General features: G+C 40.1%; 1 protein-coding gene across 2 annotated transcripts in view; it reads left to right on the top strand.

The window, feature by feature from the left end:
• The first annotated feature begins 3868 nt into the window (after nt 1–3868).
• LOC150077258 (uncharacterized) overlaps nt 3869–20389 on the top strand; it is a 165074-nt gene continuing 148553 nt past the window's right edge. The window contains exon 1 of one of the 2 annotated variants that reach the window (XM_090386461.1): nt 3869–3990. The gene's annotated coding sequence lies outside the window, so the exon portion shown is untranslated. Of the gene's footprint in view, nt 3991–14295; nt 14478–20389 lie in introns of those variants that run through there. The other variant, XM_090386460.1, reaches the window with a different exon arrangement.

The following is a 20389-nucleotide window of genomic DNA, read 5'->3' on the forward strand; positions in this document are numbered from 1 at the left end:
TGTATGTGGAAATCTCCAGAGAATATCGGGCAATAATCTAATTCTTAATCCAGTGTAATACTGGAGTTATCATCGCCAGTGATGAATAATAACTAACTGGACCTACTTGGGGAGTTCATTGCACAGATGCAAGGTGTGCTGTCGAGAGAGAGCGCGCTTTAATCTGTGAATAGAACATAACGGTCTCTGTGGGTTTGAACTTCTGACTCCTCTTTCTGAAGAGGGGATTTCTTCCAACCAAGTAATCATTCTTATCCCATTACAGCTCTTCCTCCACGCAGTTTAGATATTTCATCTTCTCAAACAAAGTCTTTGGAGTTAACGATTATGATGACATTCGGAAAAACTTTGCTAAGTTAAACCCCCAAGAGAAACATTTTCAAGCAAAGTTATGAGGAATCAAATTAAGGAAACTGGCACAACTTTTACGCAAGGCTCTAAATTCATTTTATTCTGAACTGAGGTCAGTGATGTGAGCTGTTTGATTTATAATCAAAGTATAAAGGAAAATAATTAACGTTAATCAATAAATCTGTTTGTTGGTGCAGCGAAAGTAAGATTTAATGAATAAGAATAAATGAATGGGTTTTATCTAATGTTTCTTATTTGAGTAGCAGGCGCCATTGCCTTACGGTAAGTAGCTTAACTTTTAAACTTTAAAAGTACATCATACGAAAAATTAAATATAATAGTAGTAATACAAAACGTGCGAATTTCTATATATTCGATTAATGGATGATTGCCTGTCGGACACCAAATCCAGCATGTTGGGCTTCACCCACCTTAAGTCTAATCGCAAATTTCGTTGTGGTAAGGTTTGAGGCACGTGAAGAGGGTAGAGCACATTACGCCGTATATATTATCTGTAGATTGCGCTTGTTCTGCGGACGATTTGACTTTGCTTGAAGAAAAGCCATGCTACCCTTACATGAGTCCGATGATTGATTTAGCCACGTTGTGAAAGAGGTACCTTTCTGGGGTCTCTGACGGGATTCGATCTCAGGTGTTTCTACCGGGCACAGAACGGTGGTTATGTTTACTGTGCTCACCGCGAGGTCCCTAAACTTGAGACAAAATATTAAATAAACAATAGTTGGGTTCTTCAACCTGGTCGATCTCAATCAGTCTCGTTTCGGTATAGGAACCTCAAAGAAGTGTTAGCGGAGCCCTCTTTGGTATCGAAAAATGTTGCACAGGAGAAGATGAAGTCCTTCTCGAAGGTGGAAGAAGGATACTAAAAAGGAATTGGGGTGAATCAAGCGCCAGGTAAGACAAATTTTACACCTAAGCCTGGTCGTGCATATCTTGAAAAAATTAATGTTTCAACAGAATTTAACATCAATGTTTTTGTGAGCGAGATCGATTGTATGTTTGTATGAGTCAATAACGGAAGATGGTGTTTTGAAATTTGCTAATTAGTTGGTGTGCCGCTAGAAAATAAGTTTGGGAAGAAAAGTATAACTATTTAATGGTTTCGCCGTTTTACTCATTCTTTTGCTTTAGACGTGCATAGAAATAAAAATGATGCGAAAATATTTCAGGTTCAAACAGTGTGATTAGATTTATGCATGGAAGTGGCGGACAGATGCCAGTTTTCAGAAATGCATGGAATAGTTAAAAAGTCGGTGATAGGGGAACTAACCATGACCAACGTACGGAATTCGACACTGCAGGAAAGGAATCTTGCTTTTTTGCATATATGAAGAACTAGCGATAAAATTAGAACCACTTCAATAAACACTCAAGCGTAGCAGCCCACATTTTCTCAAATCTTAAGATTTTCGCAAGCTTTATAATAGATTACTCTATCTTCATTCAGTTAATAATGCAAGGGTATTGAGGTTTGAGATCCGGGAATACTTGTCTTATAAGTTTGTACAGCTGGAGAGAACTAGTGCTGTAATCATCACGGTTCCCATAAACCTTGAGTTGGATAGCACAAGACAGATCGGCACTTCCATGATCAGAGCATTAGTGGGTGGAGCTGTAACATGTACTACATAACAGTGGAGGAAAATGGCAGAATTCATAGCAGATTAATAAAAATCTCATTCTGTTAAATATTTTGAGAGAATTCCTCCAGTTTTCTACGCGAATCGAAAGCACATCCGTTTTCAAAAGAATTCCGAGTGTTTAAGACCTTATACCGTCATGCAGTGATTGAAGCAGTAAACAAAAAGTAAATTGCTTCAAGTGAGAGGTAACCAAGAGGTTGCATTTTGTATTACTAAGACCAATTAAAATATCGAGAAAGGAATACTTTATATAATGCCAAGGCGCTACTCTCTGGCCTTCCAAAAGAGAAAAACAGCAGATCAGTTGGCCGTGTTACTTTCATTATTTTTTTTAACTCTTTCATTTTTCGAAGTCCGATGGAATGGGTTGCTTCTGAACTGCTGGATTGCTTCTTCTGTCTCCAAACACCGCCTACTTCTCTCTGTTTTCTTTTACCAACCGCATATCACCTAATTGTTATTTATGAAGTTAATGCTGCAGCGTCCTGACGTCATTTGGTATCGAATTTAAAAAAAAAGAAGAAAAAACCCAGCAAAGTAACATTCGCCCGAAGCCAGAAATTTAATCAGTCTATCTAGAAACCTGGTGGGCTCTTTAAACTTAAAGACTTCATCCGCATTCTCAAGATTATTAATTTGATTCTTCCTTATTAACTCAGATTCTTAAGATAAATATATAGAACAGTATGCTTTTAAAATGCTATATTTATTTCTATAAATTCTTATTGAGAAATTTATTTTCCAAAGAGTGGTAAGCTTACTCTTTAGTTAACGTAAACGAGTTAATTATCATATTTTTATAGACTGTAAGGCTTAGTATTAGACAAAATAATAGAAAAACAGGTTCTGCACTGGGTAGAACAGTCGCCTTGAGCTATACAGCTTCGTATAAGTTGAGGGAGAAGAACTCTGACTCCTTCGTCAAGTTATAAGCTTCTTTGGACTGTCAAACTTAAATGCGGCATGTTGTGAAGAAAAGGGCGAAGCGGTAGAGAAGATACATTCATCTGACGACGATTGTCTGCGTACTCCATCTACGGGAGATGCTCCACTTCTACTCAGTAATGTGCAGATCCCTGAGGGCCATTTTTAGGACAGACTGCTGCCATCAGTTGTCGAAAGCAGCGTATATTTCTCCTGCTGCGCGTTTTCAAAGTTAAATGCCGGTGATCCTCGGGGTTTCCATCCACTGAAACACTTTCTGAAGACATATTTCTGCTCCTAACATCTTAGAGACCACTGTGTATGACTTCTCTCTAGGAACCTATGAAATCTTTTTCACTGTCAAAATGTTCCACAAGTAGGCCAAGCAGGAGTCTCGAGAAGTCAGCATATATACATTAATTTATTTCGATTTGCATACCCTAAAGCAATAAGGAATACGCTGTGTCCCATAAAGGATTACACTTGCTTATTAATTTGTTTGCCTCCTGAGGAACTGACAAATTAATAGACGTTTCTATTGCTCTGTCTGTTCCCTGTGGGTATTAGAAATTTAATGGAAACAGCCACCCACAATTTTCGAAACATATCGTATAAGGTGATCTTGTAATATGGATCTAATCGTGAAGGTTTATTACGCTATAAATGAAATCCCAGACACAGCCATGCTAAATCCGATGTAGCAGCTAATTTATAATGTCATTTGAGCAATACATAACTAATAATATTACTTAATAGATATCGCTATTATTTGTAATAAATCTTATCATTTAAAGTGAGAAATAAAACACTACGTGGCCAGTTTATTAAGTACATCGATCTAACAAAGTGATGTGTACGTTAATGTTTATTAATATTAAATTTTAAACAATTAATAATTAATATAACAACTGATTTACAATTTATTTAGCTGATCTTCATAGTAAACTTCCAAAGAAACTTGAAAAACAGATGCTGCCTGCATAATGGATGAAAGCACCGAACTTCAGATTGAGTTGTACGAATTTTAATTCTTCTTTATCATGGAAATGGGGTAAGAGATTATTCCTTCAATTTTCAAGCTTTTAACCTTTCAAGATCTAAAATTCGTAATATTGTTAGCTTGTTAACTTTATGAATGCATTAAATACGAAACTTAAAAGAATTTCCCTACTTCCGTGTACTGTCATTACAAAAGACAAACACGTCTTAGTATCTCTGGTGTCATAAAGTGAGTTTGCGCCTTCAGTATATCTTTCCCACTATTCTTGTAGCCTATAAAAATAAGTACAGTGGTGCCTCCAATGATAGATAAAGCGGGAATAGATCCTACAATCGTTCAGCTACGTTAGGTAGAACAATTACAGATGTAGCTCAAGAGTATGGCATCCCTAGGTCAACCGTGGCAACTTTTTGGCAACAAAGAGACAAGATTATAGGTGCTAGGGTGTTCGCTGGAGCAATGAAAATTTCTGACAGAAACAGATCTTTAATCAGTGAATAAATGGAAAAGCTGCTTCTTACCTGGATTAGAGAAAGACAGATGGAAGGAGATCCAGTAACTCAGGCAATGATCTGTGAGAAGGCTAGGTTAATTATTGAAAAATTGCAGAAGAAAATTCCAGGACGTATCTCAGATCAAACTGATGAATTCAAGGCAAGTCGTGGGTGGTTTCACAGATTCAAAGGTAGAACAGGTATCCATAGTGTTCTCAGACATGGGGAAGCAGCTAGTGCAGATAAAAGCCTGCAGAAGAATTTATGAGAAAAATTGAAGATTTAATCATGAAGGAAGGCTACTTGCCGCAGCAAATTTTTAACGAGGATGAAACTAGGTTATCTTGGAAGCGCTTACCAAATCGAACATACATCACGCAAGAAGTGACGCTCCCAGGACATAAGCCTATGAAAGATAGGCTTACCTTGTTATTGGCAGCAAATGCAAGCAGAGACTTTAAAGTAAAGTCACTTCTCGTTTACCACTCTAAAAATCCTCGGTTCTTTGGGAAGAAATTCAGCAAGTCCAAACTGCCAGTGATGTGGAGATCCAATGCAAAAGCCTGGGTAGACCAGAAAGTCTTCAAAGATTGGATTTTTGAGGAGTTTGCCCCGAGCGTAAAAAAATTCCTCATTGACAACAATTTACCTTTGAAAACATTGCTGATTCTTGACAATGCTAATCACCCCCCCCCCCCAAGACTTGGCGAACATTCTTGAAATTGACTTTGATTTCATCCAAGTCCAGTTTTTGCCTCCAAACACCACATCGCTGATCCAACCCATGGACCAAGAAGTAATTGCCTGTTTTAAAAAACTTTACACCAAGGCTTTGTTTTCACAGCTTTTCGACGTGACTCATTCTTCTGATAAGACACAGGAGTTCTGGAAGACTGAGTTCAATATTCTTCACGCCATTTCCTTTATTAAAACTGCCTGGGAAGGAGTGACGCAGAGGACCCTTCGTGCATCCTGGAAGAAACTCGTTCCTTCTTTTTTTCGGGATGACAACAGTGCAGTCCAAGCCGCTGAAGAATCAGAAGCAGCTGCGGCCATGCGAGAAATCATTTCGACGGCGGAGAACCTCGACATAGAAGTTGATGAGGCTGATGTGGAAGAGCTTATGGAGGATCACGATGACGAACCAACCGTCGAAGAACTCAAAACACTCAGCAAACAGGAAGCAAAAGAGAGAGAAAAAGGAAATTTCACGTGAAGAAGACAGGGAAAAAGGGCCGATGCCAATAGCTGCCATTAAAGAAATTTTATTCCATTGGGAGAAGGTGCAGTCTGCTTGTTTAAAATGGCACCCCAACACTGCTGCTGTAACTAGAATGACAGACTTGTTTAACAACACTACTATGCATCACTTCAAGGCTATCTTGAAAAGAGGGAGAGACAGTCCACCCTTGATCAATTCATCCCCATTCAAGCCGAGAAGAGAAAAGGTAGAACAAGATAAATAAAACATCCTTCCAACATCTAAGACTCAATGAAATGTATGTACTCATTATGTATTTTGTAATTTAGTTTGTTATATGGTAGAATATAGTCAATAATATTGTATTTCTCTCCGACAACAAATTAACCAATTTGCCATAAACTTATATGGAAAATATTGATCCACAAATTCGCAATTCGACTCTAATTCGGCGACGGATTACAGTCGAATTGCGAGGCACCACTGAATTATTATTGTGAAGTATCTATTACCGTTGGGATCGAGTTCGTTATGAGAAGAACCACAAAGTTCGAACAGCAAACCCGAAAGAAGATAAATGAGTAACGCCTACGTTCACTTCTTTCTTCCAATGGCATTCTAACGCGTGATAAAGAAAATATCTTGCTATAACGAATTTTGATAAACAAAACGGATGCTAGCAATACACGGCACAGTAAAACGAATCGATGGGATAATGAGAACACTGTGTGCCTGCGTATGTTGATTGCGGTAGATCAATAAAAGTAAACTGCCCTTGCTGAAGTACTTTGAACGTTTTTAAAAATGGGACATCAGGTGTTAAAACGTCACCAGCTGCTCTCGCTTCAATTTCAATGAAAGTGAACACTTCATTATATGTATAGAAAACAAAACAATATGGATAGCAAAGAGTCTTTCATTATTAAATATCATACCGTGAACTTTGGTGTCTAGAGATAATCGAATGCATTGTAGTGGAGTGTCCTGCAGGAGTAGTGCTGGATTTACGGGTTCAATACGGTTCGATACCAGTCGAATTGGAAGGAACTTTGATGGGATTTTTTAAAGAGATTGAACTAATTTGTTTCAGGAGAGAGTTTTATGGTTTTTCATCCCACGAATAGACAACCGATTACACCAACAAATGGTTATAATCACGGTTTTCTCCACATAGGGCGAATAACGCCTACGGTTCGAATCCCATCAATGACGAGAAGATTTTTTTTTTTTTTCACTCAACGCTTAGTTCATTCTCAGGCGTGAATATCAATGCACCCCCTCCGCCCGTATTCTTTGAATGTTTATCCAGATAAACAGGCAAATCGACCAGAAAACAAGCGCAGTTTATGGGCACAATACACAGGTAGCTGAAATAGTTCTCAGGCGGCCCCTAATATGAGAGATTTCTATTCAACTATCGAAACAATGCAATTATCTTGTACACCACTACCATTTTGTCTCTATTCCTTGTTTGATGGATACATATGACACCAGGGACGTATGAGCTTTATTCACTCCATGGCTGAGTTAATCGGTCTCAGGTGTGAGGGTAGGTGGTTTTTTTTCTCTAGGAAACTCGGGTTTTTCGACCATCAATCACACACAATATACACAGAGCAACATGGCCTTTCTATTACAACAACAATTTCGCAACCACGAGTTACTAAGTCGAAACTAACATATTCGACCAATGTCTTTGCAAAGTTTGAATGAACTGTGCATGCTAAGCATGTATAGAGAAAGGGTGTATAATAAGACACGGAAACAGTTGTTAGTTCTGTGATTGGCTGGTTCTCATAAAAGAAAAACGTTCTGTCAGTCAGCTGTTTTCGAAGATATTTTAGCATTTAGTTTAAATTTCTTCACCGATGAGACACTTTGTTTATAGTCAGTCAGTCTCAAACGAGGACAGTATGGTTTTTCATCCAAGAAAATAGACAAACGGACCACAGAATACACGCAATTTACTGAGCCGATATGCATGGAGTAGCAACTTTACTAGGCACACCTAGTAAAGTTGCTACTCCATTTGCCCTTTTAGCCTCCAGAACATGGTCTGGATTCTTCTTGGCACCACTTGGCTGGCAGATCTGTGGGTTCCCACATCTGCGCCATCAGTACTCTTGTGAAGTATACAGAACCTCTGAAAAAGCCAGAAAAAGTGTAGCGTGGTGTAAGGTATATTGTTGTCATGCTGCACCAGGGGTCTCCCCTCATCTCCGCGTTTTTTTCTTTGTGGGTGAACCAGTTTGCTGGGAATGCCAGGAGTTTAAAAGTGTGTGGGTATTGTACCCGTGTAATTTCGTGTACCGTTGTTCATCTGGTCATTTAGCCGTGGACCCCTGCTGGAACCCAGCGTTGCCCCACCTTCGCCCCGTGGAGGTAGACCAGGAATCCAGTAGGCTTAAGTTACTCTGACAGGTCCTATCGCGTAATTTTCTGAGATTTCGGCGGCTAGGACCTAAAAAAAAAACTTATGTACACATAAGAACATACATATATATGCACATATACACAACAGTGACACAAATATATACGCAACCATTGCAGTCGTAATTACCTTGGATGTTTGCATACAGCACGTGTGCATGCATTCATATGGCAGGAACAGGACAGTGCGTGAGATAATTAGGTCGAGATTGGGCTAGATTAAAATTAGTGTGTAGGGCGTTCGCGTCATGTATAGGTAGAGTGGGGGGAAAAGGCAGAAGTATGGAGGAGACAGAGGAGATTCCTCCAGGTGGTCAGTGAGGCATGCCCATGCCTTACCAGAAGGAAAGGTGGGGTAGCAGGGGGCGAGGCGACTGGTCGTCTCGTCCCCCTGCCAGGAAGGGGTGTTAAAGGAGAGCCAGGCTAGTGCTCGACTCAGGCCACCAGAACGGCTGCTATTCGTCCTTTATTCAGATTTTTTGTCTATTTTCATGGTTGCTCGGTAGGTCATCTTTGGTGTTGTGCACGTCTTCGCTTCTAGCCATTATGTGGCTAGTGTGCGTTCAGGTCCCGTCTTCAGTACAAATCTTCAGCGAACTTGGAGAAGGCAATATATTCCTGCCTCCCGTCCAGGAGGTGTTGTTCTCTATCTCGGGGCAAAAAGGTGATCCGGGTGATGAGCTGGAAGCAGAGGTCATCAGAATACACCTGGCATTCATGCGTGAGGTGGTTCCAACTCTCCACAGCAGCAAGTAGGCTCATCTGTAATGTCCAGTGCTTTAAGCTTAGCCTTAAAGGCACCATGTCCTGTTAGCAGGAAGGTCGCGTGGATTCCCGGCGTGAACCATGCTGGAGCCATTGGGTAGAGTTTTCCAACTTTGGGGAAGAATCGTTTGGTGACTTCTCCCATCTGGTTTGCCAGGTCTGCATGAGGTGATTTGTAAGTCTCTTTTTCTCAGTCAAACGGTTTGTGGTTGGATCTGCGTCGAAGCCGCCGAAGATACAGGCGCTTCCCTTGGGGAGTTCATATAATACTCCACATTTAGCTACTTCGAGGTCTAAAGGTAGGGTTCCCACCTGCAGCGCGTGTGTGCTTACTGTGCTGCAGGCCTGGGTTATAGTGAGCAGCATGGCTCTATGGATAGTCGAGGATTCTACGATTTACAGCCATGGTAACTTTGCGATACCATGCTCCGGAAGCACGGGTAGCTATCGGCAGGTAGGCGGCTTCGTAGAAAAGCTTGAGGGTCTTCTTTTTCAATCTCTGGTCCCTTTTTGCGACTCTGGTAACAAGGGCTGTATAGCCCCGTATCTTCTTACGGATGTATTTCAATTGTGCCTGGGAGAGAGTGGGGTCCAGTATTACTCCCAGGTATCTAAGTTCCTTAGAAAGTAGTAGTGTGACGCCATCAGTCTTAATCTGTGGGGGTCTCCTGTAATCTAGGGCACCCTTGAGGAGAATGGAGTCCGTTTTGGTTGCAGAGTAGTGTGTTGTATGTGTAAAGTGTCGTGTTGGGTTCTGTTGTAACGTTCTGGTTGCTTGGCTGCAAGGCTCCTAGCGGGACTCCACGCTGCCCGCCACCACCATTGGGAGGTGGCCCGGCTGTCCACAGTACTTTGGCTACTCTCCGTCAGGGGCAGCCTGAGCTTCCTGAGTGAGAACAAAAAAAAAAAAAAAAAATGGTTGATTGAACGGAGAAGATAGTATGAGGTGGAATCAGTGTGTGTGTGGGGGGGGGGGGGGTAGAACTAGGAATCACCTCTGGGAGCCCACCCATTGCCAGGGGAAGGAAGACAGATTGCGGAACAAGGAAGATCTGCAAAGGAGAGCGCAATGTTGGCATCCCACATCTGGCATATTTCAGTGGCAGGCACCTCCGTAGCCAGGTGGGAAGGAGCAGCAGCAGTGCGTAGCACACGCTCCTTGATTAGACCGCGGTTCCAGCCCGTCACCACCAAATACGGAGGATGCGGAAAGTTCAGGGAATGACCACCGCATATCCCGGAGCAATTATGGCCTTAGTTGCTAATGCTCCTAAAAACCAAATAACAAACAAACAATTTCAGTGGCACCCGACCAACCCAAAGGTATTCAGGTGTCAAAAAAAAGTGCGAAGAGTTAGTGTCGCCAGTTGGATTGCCCTGGAATTGGTATTGTGTGCCTCAAGTGGGTAGAATTCCTTCTCTGGAATACATCTTGAGCGAACTCAATGAGAACTATATAGAAGTTTTCCATGAGAAAAAGGTGCTCAGAATTTCGGGGATTTTCCTGTAACTTCGTGAATAGTCTAGTCGGGTAGTCGTCATACTGGGGGCAGAGATACATGACATGTTCCCAGTTTTCTTCACTACCACAGAGACAGAATGGATTTTCTTCAATTCCAAGCTTGGTTAGTTTATGTGTAAATGGGCCATGTGTAAGCAGGAAGGTGACTTGGAGACCTGGAGTAAATCAGGGAGGAGGAGGAGGATTTGGGTATGTCAGTGATAGTTGGAATAAACTTTTTGGTTACAGCACCTTTTTGTTGTCGAATGCCAGTGATCTTGTCATATTTCACGTAGTTTGTCTGCTATCCTTCTCTTTTCTTGTTTTGGGTCGTTCGTCATGTCAAGCTGAATGCCAGCGACTGTGCAAGGGATCCCTTTTCTGAGTTTATGGTGTAGTCCGCTCTTGATGATTTCAAGGTGGATGGGCATTCAGCCAGTCAGGACCTGGAGAACAGGGGTGCTTACAGTGCAACAAGTTCTTGTAAAGGTTAAGAACATAGAACGTTGGATAGAATCTAGTTTTTTGCGATTTCTGTCATAGTTATTTGATTGACTGTAGCCTTCCTGTTAAGGTGTCGAAGTCCTGTTAGCCTCCGTTGGCTTTTCACATTAACAAACTGTTTCCTCCAGAGGATCGCAGTTGTCGGAAATATCTATTGGTGATTGGTTGAGAAAAATCTCATTATAGGGTGTAAGTTTCGAGATACTTATACTGGTGCGTTTTGCGCTGATTATTCTGCTACTCACTTACCTATTTCGTTTTCCCATTCTTGCAGTGAATTGCACTACATCCCTCCGCATATTTGCCCACCTGCTTTATATCGCATGGAACACGTGATGTGATGCTTTAACTGCAGGAGTTCGTCACTTCATGAAAAAGGCAGGTGTATACCAGGCATGTCAAACTCGTTGTGCACCACGGGCCGTATAAGCTGTTCTGTATTAGCTTCAATATTTTGTTTATATTAAAATAAACATGTCCGATATTTAAAACCTTGGAACCTAATACTTGCTGGCGAATAATGCAATGAAAATGTTCGAAGTGATTATTACCATGTTGTTTGCTTGTTTCTTTTAGTTTTTCAACAACACCCTTAGTAATACCCGTCATGGCATGTGCGTCCATCAATTGCAAGAGAAACCAACTCGTTCAATAGTAATTCATATTTATTCAGAATTTCCACGAGTGCACCAAACATATCAGCTCCAGTGGTATCATGAATAGGAATAATTTCTATAAGCTCTTCACTTACTTTCACGTTCACATCACACCCACGAATAAAAATGGCCAGTTGAGCAATATCTCGAATGTCTGTCCTTTCTTCAATTGCAATAGAATAAGGTTCAAATGTGGATATCATTGAATTGAGCTGATTTCTTAAATTCTCAGCTATTTCATCAGTCCTCTTAGCTACTCTTTCTACTTAACCTTACACTTTTGAAGCTTTTTATTACCTTAATTAATCTCTTACCTTCTTTTCCATTTTTTTTGTGCTCCTCAGATGCATTTTTATGAATTTCGATATATATGGTTCTTTGCAAGTGATATTTTTGACCAATTTACGATAGTAGAGCTGACAGTTTATTTCACTTCTCCGAAGTATTCTTCAGCTGCACAATGAGAGAGAGAGAGAGAGAGAGAGAGAGAGAGAGAGATTGGTCGGTTCTTGAGTAGTACGGGCTTCTCACAAACATTCACGAGATTAGGCTGATAATCCTGCTATTTATGTCAGTTCTACAGTACACCTTTCCTATAGATGTATCCTAGCAACTCAGAGCGTTGTCATACTGATATTCTTCGGGAATGAATCTAGTCTACAGACAGGATTCATTTCCGAAGAATTGTCAGTGTAGATAACAGGGATTCTCCTAAATTTTCAATGTATGGTATGGCCGTGAGGATTCTATGTACGTTGTGACCAACGGTCCTAGTTCAAAATACAATCCCCATACTATGAAATAATCTCCATTAACTTCGTTGTTAGGACAGTGAACCACTCTTGCAATAATTTTTCTTCAGCACTGTAAAATTCCTCACTCGGTTAAAAATAACCTGAATAATCTGTACTCAATCTTAAAGAGTGGATATCATACCTCATAGTTTTGCAAACCCCACTTTTGGGATGGCCTCACCAACCTCTTAAAGATCGTCGATCCCTCCCAAGTATTCTTCGTCTCCCACATGTTTTCTTGACTGTCGCAGCACCCGTGAACTTGACTGTGGTTGAAAAAGTTGCAGCAAAAAAAAAACTACAGCTGTGGGAGGCGATTAAACCTCATTGAAACTTCGTAGGCGCATCAATTCAACTTGTTCGCCCACCACCCATTTTATTTTTGAGCTATCTCTTCGCTTTCGGACTTGATTCGCTACTGCTGGAGAGAATCCCAAACTGATTATTTTTTCCACCAAAAATCCATACGAGCTCGTATATAAAAATACCAGCTTATTCTTCTGCGCATTTCATATTTTATTTTCAAAGTTTCCTTCACTTTAATTAGTGAAGTGCTCTTAAAGTTAATGACAGAAAACATAAGTAAATCGTAAATTATATACTTTTAAAATAAAATATAAGACTTTATTTGAGGATCGCTCTGTTCTCTTTTGAAGAACTGTTCTTTAATTTTAAACTAATTACTTTTTTGACTTTTTTATCAACTAGTTTTAATGCTATATCAGGATAAGTAAAACAGACTTAAATCTCCTTCCCTCGAGTCTGGAAGGAGTGCATTACTTTAGCTTATACTTCTTTTTAAATGAAAAACAATAGAGGTTCGAGTGCCACAATAAGTCTCCACTTTGCTTCAATTTGAAGGAAATTAGTTTTCAATTCTTATTTAAATGCATCTTTGCCATCATCTGCATTTTCAATAAGCGTCTTAGCACCATAGAAACGAAAAAGAATTTACTTTTCTGAAGGATTTCAAACAGATAAATATCAGACCACAAAGCCTTTACTCTAAGGAGCAATTAAACACAAACATCCGGGGGGGGGGGGAGAAAGAGTGATGTACGAGGAGAGGCATTAGAAAGAGTCGTTTATTTACGACAAGAAATTCATTGAAAAAAGAAGATCGTTCTACAGATAGAGGGATAACAAACAGGCAGCCTTTTACTTTTCTCTCCGGGTGCTCCTATTTTTCTCTTCCTAGATACACAAACCAATCATGAAAGAGAAATATATACAAGAAAAAGAATTTTTGAAGGTCCGGTTATTTCTTAACAAAAAGGAATTTACAATTCGTACAAAAAAACATTTTAAATGCATCTGACATCGATTATCCTGCTGAGAGGCAAAGATTTTCACAGATTTATGTATTTCTTTAAAAATGATTATGATGGAGATGGTATAACCAGTTAGATCGTGTTGAACACAATGCATGTATTGTAATAATTTATAAAAAAACGCAATCCTGAGGATTTTGTGGTCTGACATTGATCGATGATTTTGTGCTGTACGTCATCTGAAAGGCATTTTAGCTGAAAAAGATCATTTGGGAGAAATTTCAGCTAACAGCGATATCCGTGTCCAGTTTTGCATACTTGGATACCCTTAAAGATACCCTTCGTTTGACAAGAAGCCAAAAATTCAATAAGAGGTACGCAAGCAAGTGACAATCATCCACATAACAAAAACTGAAATAAATAACAATTACATTCGATATGTCATATCTAGTTTCCCTCTCTCTGTCTTGGGTTCAAATTTAATCGAATTCTTGGCTTCTAAGGTAAAAATATTCAACAAAGTTTAGAGAATGTGAAGAGGAAGTTTGGAGGATGTGAATTCGACTTCAGCCCGATTACTAAGGAGCGAGAGAGAAGGAGAGAGTTTTAATGGGTGTACCAGTCATGACAAATGCGCGTGCGTGTTGGATGTAGCGAACGGAGCGCGCGTTGTGAGCTTCAGGTGTGTTTGTGTGTATGAATATGTTTCGAAGCGTAGGCACATATTGCTGTATAAAAGACAGGACCACCGATAGAAGCGTCTTTGCAGGCTGGTGTGTGACAATTGTTTTACAGACATTATCCGCTGGACTAATCATCTATAGGGTTCGAGGTACATCAGATTTGACCATCTAGAAGGGCTACTAGTGGCAGACGATAAAAAGATCTTAAAACTCAAAGCACAAGACAATCTCCGAAAGAGGTAAGAAGATATTTATACCTGCCTGGAAGTTCAACAGGTTAATCTCCCATCTTTGTAGATAGTTTGAAACTCTTTGTTAAACGTCTTAATTAGAGAAGGCTAAGAAATTGGCCACTTTGGTTTGAAATAGAACTTTCCTTCTGGTTTTCTTAAAGCTTTTCTAGAGACGTCGCTATTTGGCGATTTCAGCTGAAAAGGAAATTTTGTCTTTATTAGAGCAACTCAATGACATCGACTGAGCGAGCCTTCCGTGAGATTCGACCAGTTATTCTATCTTTATTCGATTTAAATCCAGCAAAGTTTAATATATTGGTCAATAACCCAATTTTATAGTGAAGTATTATTTCACGAGATGTCAGTTAATTGCTTAGGTAGAAGAGCGATCATTTTTCCTTAACAAAAGTTATTCAACGTTTTTGTTCCTTTCCCATAAGAATTAGAAATCCGTTTGGCTTTTTAATTGTCATTTGTTTTAATTGTCTCTGGGAATGAAGATTCATTTCTCGATTACCCAGTTTGTCCATAATTACTCGATATAAAAGACTGGATATTAAAATAATATTCCGAGCGAAAGGAAACGTATAAATTGAAACAACTTGAGGGTGTATCGATGTATATTTGCCCCTGGCAGGTGTGAAATGACACGGAATTTGGTTTTGTTAATTTCCAGTTTATATTTTAATTAGCCACCAAGCAAAAATTGCTGCATCAAACTTTATTTTTCTGTTTGACTATAAAATTTCTAGAAAAGCAGGCGATATACAATAACAGAACGTTCCATATTAATTAAATATCCCGTTATGCGAGATACTTTTGTTCTCAGATACCTCCTTCAGGCTTCTACCACAGAACAATCGGTAAAACGATTGCTTCACTAATCCGCGCACTAATTCCGTCGGTGTTCAGCCATCCATTCAATCACCCGTCCATGTTATGTATACCTTTGTCCTAAGATAATTTCGGTTAGATGGAGAGAACCGCATCAAATAAAAAGATTCCTTCGGCTGTCATTCTGAAATTCGCCCATGGATTGGTCCTTGTAAATTTACAAAATTGGAACGGGGTCGGGTCCAGAAGAAAATAAAGTTTGTACTTAAATAAGAATCATTTCGTAAATAATATCTTTCGAATTTCAGTATTAATCGTATCATACTTTGCTGTTTTTTTTCGATCAGCAAAGTTAAACATCATTGGTCCTGCTCAGGGTGATAGGGTTGAGTATCCAGGATGTCACGAGCAGTTCCCTCTCCTAAAACAATGTCGCAATTCCAGAAGAGATTTGTTGTCATTATGGCTTATGAATATTTTTGTCTGTGTTTGATTTTGCTGATTTTTCTGATTATCTTTTGAACAGCGGGAGCGAGAATGTTTAGTAATGCCCTTCTAGAAAATAATTTTATTATTAAACTTTCTCCTTTATGGGAATTTTCCATCCCTTGACAATACTGCTACCAAGTGTATGTGGTGGTTGGTTATGTCCGATTACTGTTATTAGTGTTGGTCGAGGAACTATCTGACTATCCTACAGGTGTTTAGGATCGTGCTTTCTGGAGTTCCATGTAGGTGTTCTCTGGGAGCCTATTTTTGCTAGGTTCTTATGGAGGATGTTTGGCACCATGCCGAGAATTGACACGGTGATCAGGATGATCATTGCTTGTTCCATATGCCACATTTCTTTGACTTCTTCTCTTAGGTCTGTGTATTTCTTGATCTCCTCGTAGGTTTTCTAGAGGGTGCTGGAGACCAGCAACCTCCGGAAAAACCCATGAGGTAAAGGACTTTGTCAACCAGATAGGGAACCATTTCCTTCTTATCGATGAGCTTTGTCTGGTCTGTTGTGTGGGATCGTCTTGTCCATTAGTATGGCGCGGTCCCAGTATAGTTTCGTACTTGTAATACGACACACTTTCTTTGATCAACCGGTATTTTTGCGCTAGCTTCTGATATATTATCCTGGTCGTGTCTAAGTGTACGCTATCTTGGCAATAGCCCTACATCCCGCAGTGATGTGCTGGATCGTCGATGTGTGTCATCTGTCATTCCAGGGTCCTTAGCGATGTATCTTCTGTAGCTCCTGGTGTGTTGATTACCTGGTCTTGGATGGCTAACATGAAGGTTGGTGTTGTGGACCGTTTTGTATATCTTCCTTATAGGTTGGTGGATTGGCTCTGTGTTTTCTTGGAAGCAATCCCGCGGATTCTAAATCTCCTTCCTCTCTTGATCAGTGAGATCAGTCAAACTCCTTCCACCTTTTTTCCGGGCTATGGTTAGTCTCTCGATGAACGACTTCGGATGGAGTTGGCTGTTCTTGTTCATTATTATTATTTTACAGATTCCTGTAATGTTAATCTAAAAATCAATTGAAGGTGGAAGGAAGTTCAGACGGGGGGGGGGTGAGTTAACCATCTTTTCTGGGCGATTTCATTGAGCGGGTCCTCTAGTTGCTGATTACAGTCACATTTGATTTCATCAGAATAGCGGGAATTGTATAGCATTTGTGATGGACTAATGTCCACAGATAAAGTACGTTTACTTCTCTAAAATGTTGTTCCAGTACATGTAATGTTCGCTAAACGCGTACTTTTCACTCTTTTTAAAAATGTCTGAAGTTCCATATCAGTAACAGATTGGATCAATTCTGTCTTAAAAGTTTTGTGCACTGGGAACTGTAATTATCTGGTCTCGGCAGAGGCGCTTTCATTTTTCTTTCAAAAACTCGAAGGAAATATGCATGTAAGTGGTTGTTTCAAAGGTAGTTTTGCCTCCAACATACATGCACAATTGTCCTACAATACTTACAATTTATTTATGGTAAGTTTTAAGAAAGGAATCTGACTGTAAAACGCAACTGCAGCCATCATCGGCACATTCAGGGAAGTCTGAAAGTCGGCTGCCATAAAGGAAACTTTTCAGAATTTGTCATTCTTCGTTTTAAATCACCTACTCGAAGGGTGGCAAGCACTCACTACCCCAAGCACCTGACGAGTTATAAAATTGCGAAGGCCTCTGTAACAAACAACAATATATATGTGTATCCCTTCTTCAAAAACAAATCTTTTCTTTGTGGACGAATGATTTTTCCACACTGTTTTGACTTTGGCATCCGAATCGAAGCGATGTCCTTTCGAAGCATTCAACGGACAAAAACACGAAAGCCACATAATGAAAATCTGAATTTACGCTGGCTGTGCGTCATATATAGCATCTTTCGAAGCAAAACCTGAATCAGGAGGGGAAAGTATGTTTTTCATGAAGCAGGAAAGTTCCTTCTCTCAATTTTCCCAGTCGCTTCCATTTTATAATGAGTTGGAGGTTGTTCAAAGTTTTAGCATACCGTTCCGAGTTAATGTTCACCTCGGGTTCCTTTAAAGTAACAGAAAAAAGATCATGGTAGCCATACAAGCATCCACAGGGATTATTAAGAAGGCCAAAACGACCAAGGACATTTGTTTTTATAATGTAATTGGACTGAAACGCATTTAACGTCAACAACCCTCTTACATCCATTATAGCCAAATGAATTTTTATAGACGGGTCAAGGTCATTCATTAGATATTCCGTGAGCATTCACTCTACAAATCCACTCCATTCTCATCAACAAACTGTTGGTCAAAGAAACGCATTTCCTAAGTATTTGTTACCACGAATTATGTGGGTGAAAGGTACAAGAATGAGAAAAAGAGGGTCTCTAACTAATGATCTTCAACCGCTTAGAGAATTTTTCTATTATAGTAGCTTCTATACTTCCCTGCCATTAATATTGGAATATCCCTCCGCTGATAAAAGGTCATGTCCTACCCAAGCACCACGTCAGATACACTATAAATGTGTGTAGGCCTTCGAAGAGACAGCAGTACGACTGTGAATGCAAGGTACCGCGATCGACAGAGTTAACAGACTTGCAGCGCGGAATGATAATAGGGTGTCATAAGTAATCGGTCTGTACGTGACATTTTCAAGAGAAATGAGGATCTCTGGATCGATAATTGGTTATGCCCTACAGTTTTCTCCACTTTTATCAACTCTTCTATAGGGCTCTCTATCCACTAGTGGTTTCATACTTCTGCTCGTCTGGGGACACCTTCTGTATGTTCCCTCCTTTCCTCCACCTTTATATCCAACTGTCTCTCCATTTCTTTTCCTGGTCTCTCTTTCCTTGTTTTACTGGAGAGTAGGCTCCGTCATATGTCCCTCCTACTGTCCTGGCCCAGCTCCTCGTGCCGTGGACGGATGCTGGTAGGTGCTTTCCTTGGTGATCGTGCCTCCCAAGTGACCAGATGAACAACAAACAAAAGACCAACACAACTCACAGTACCCAACAATAACTTATACTTTGCAGTGTCTTGCATCTTCGCAGTGTCACCAATTTTTTTGTAGGAATCCACTGGCACCGTTCGACAAACACGCTATGGCGTGATCTGTAAATGGAAGCAGACTGGTGCTGAAACGTCACGAAACGACCTGGAAACCTCCGAAGCTGACGGAACATGACAGGAAAGCTCTGCAAAAGATCGTCCACTCGACACGCAGGTCGTTGTTGTCGCAGTACACATGGTCCCTCAGTGAGACGATGGGATACATGTCAGAACCAGTACAGTGCGCAGAGCGCTGCGTGATATGGGTTACTACGGTCATGCAACCGTCCACAAGCTATTAATCCGACTAATTCCAGACACCGACTAACTTGGTATAAGGCCTGCCATTCTTGGATCGTAGACCAATGAAAAACTGTGCTCTGGAAAGACGAGTCACGGTACATAGTCCGACGGTCGTGTCTGGGTGCAGGATACAAACCCGGAGAAAGCTACTTGCCAAACTTTATCATCCCGACAATGAAATTTGAAAGAGGCACGTAATGGTTTAGGACTATTTCTCATGGTTTGGCCTGGGACCATTTGGTGTTTTGCATAAAACCATGAATGATGAGGCCAAGCTAGACGTCCTCGTCAATAATGCGTTACCTACGTGGTGGCAGCACGTTGGTGAAGCCCCATACCTGCATCAGCAGAAGAACGCTTCAAGCTATACTGCGCGCTTTGCGACACTGGTTTGAGGGAATGAGTATCGAAAAGTTGGACTGGCCAGCACTGACTCCGATCAGTCCAATATAGAACTTTGGGAGGAATTGGATTGTCAGATGCGTGGAGCAGAGACGGTCCAAAGAATAGAACTGAATCCTTCATTGCTTTGAAGTCCAAGTGGCCGATAATATTGGAGGATATGGTGGAGAGTATTCCATCGAGACTAAAGCTGTCATAAAAGCTAAATGTTTCAGCACGCTTTAGTTTTTCACGTAAATAAAGGTTATTTGTAGATATGCGCTGATCTGCATATCGATGATTATGCAATGTATGTTTGCATCTACTAGTATTTATGTTAATTGCCATAACAACTTAATAATTAAAAGATTAATAAATATGAGTAGAGAACTTCATTCTAAATACAAAATCTTTACTCTGAGTGTAGTGATGCTACTCTTTTTAGAAATTCTATTCCACTTATGTTTTTAAAGAAAATTATGCTTGAGCGTCTTTTGACTTCCGAAGTTGATCTGAATAAGAATTCGATTCCTCAAATATTTACTGCTTTAGAGTAAATAGCAGTTTTCTATTAATAGTAAAATGCAGAAGAGGATCTTATGCGGGCATGTAAACAGTTTAAATATCTACGTTTCTGCTCAGTTAATTCCAGTTTAATAATATCGATACAGCATTACTGCAGAGATAAAAACAAAAACGGGTGAGGATTGGACCGCTATAAATATAACGTGAATACGAATAGCTAAGGATCAAACTAAAACCCAGCAAATGTCTTAAACTATAGAAAGAAATGTATGTAGTTTACAAAGAAAATAAACAAATATACAATATAAGGAGTATTTTTAGCGCAAGTCAAAGGTTAGTAGTCCGTGG

This window comes from Mastigoproctus giganteus, chromosome 12, assembly GCF_048544385.1.
Source record: "Mastigoproctus giganteus isolate SK-2022 chromosome 12, ASM4854438v1, whole genome shotgun sequence".
Classification (NCBI taxonomy): Eukaryota; Metazoa; Arthropoda; class Arachnida; order Uropygi; family Thelyphonidae; genus Mastigoproctus; species Mastigoproctus giganteus.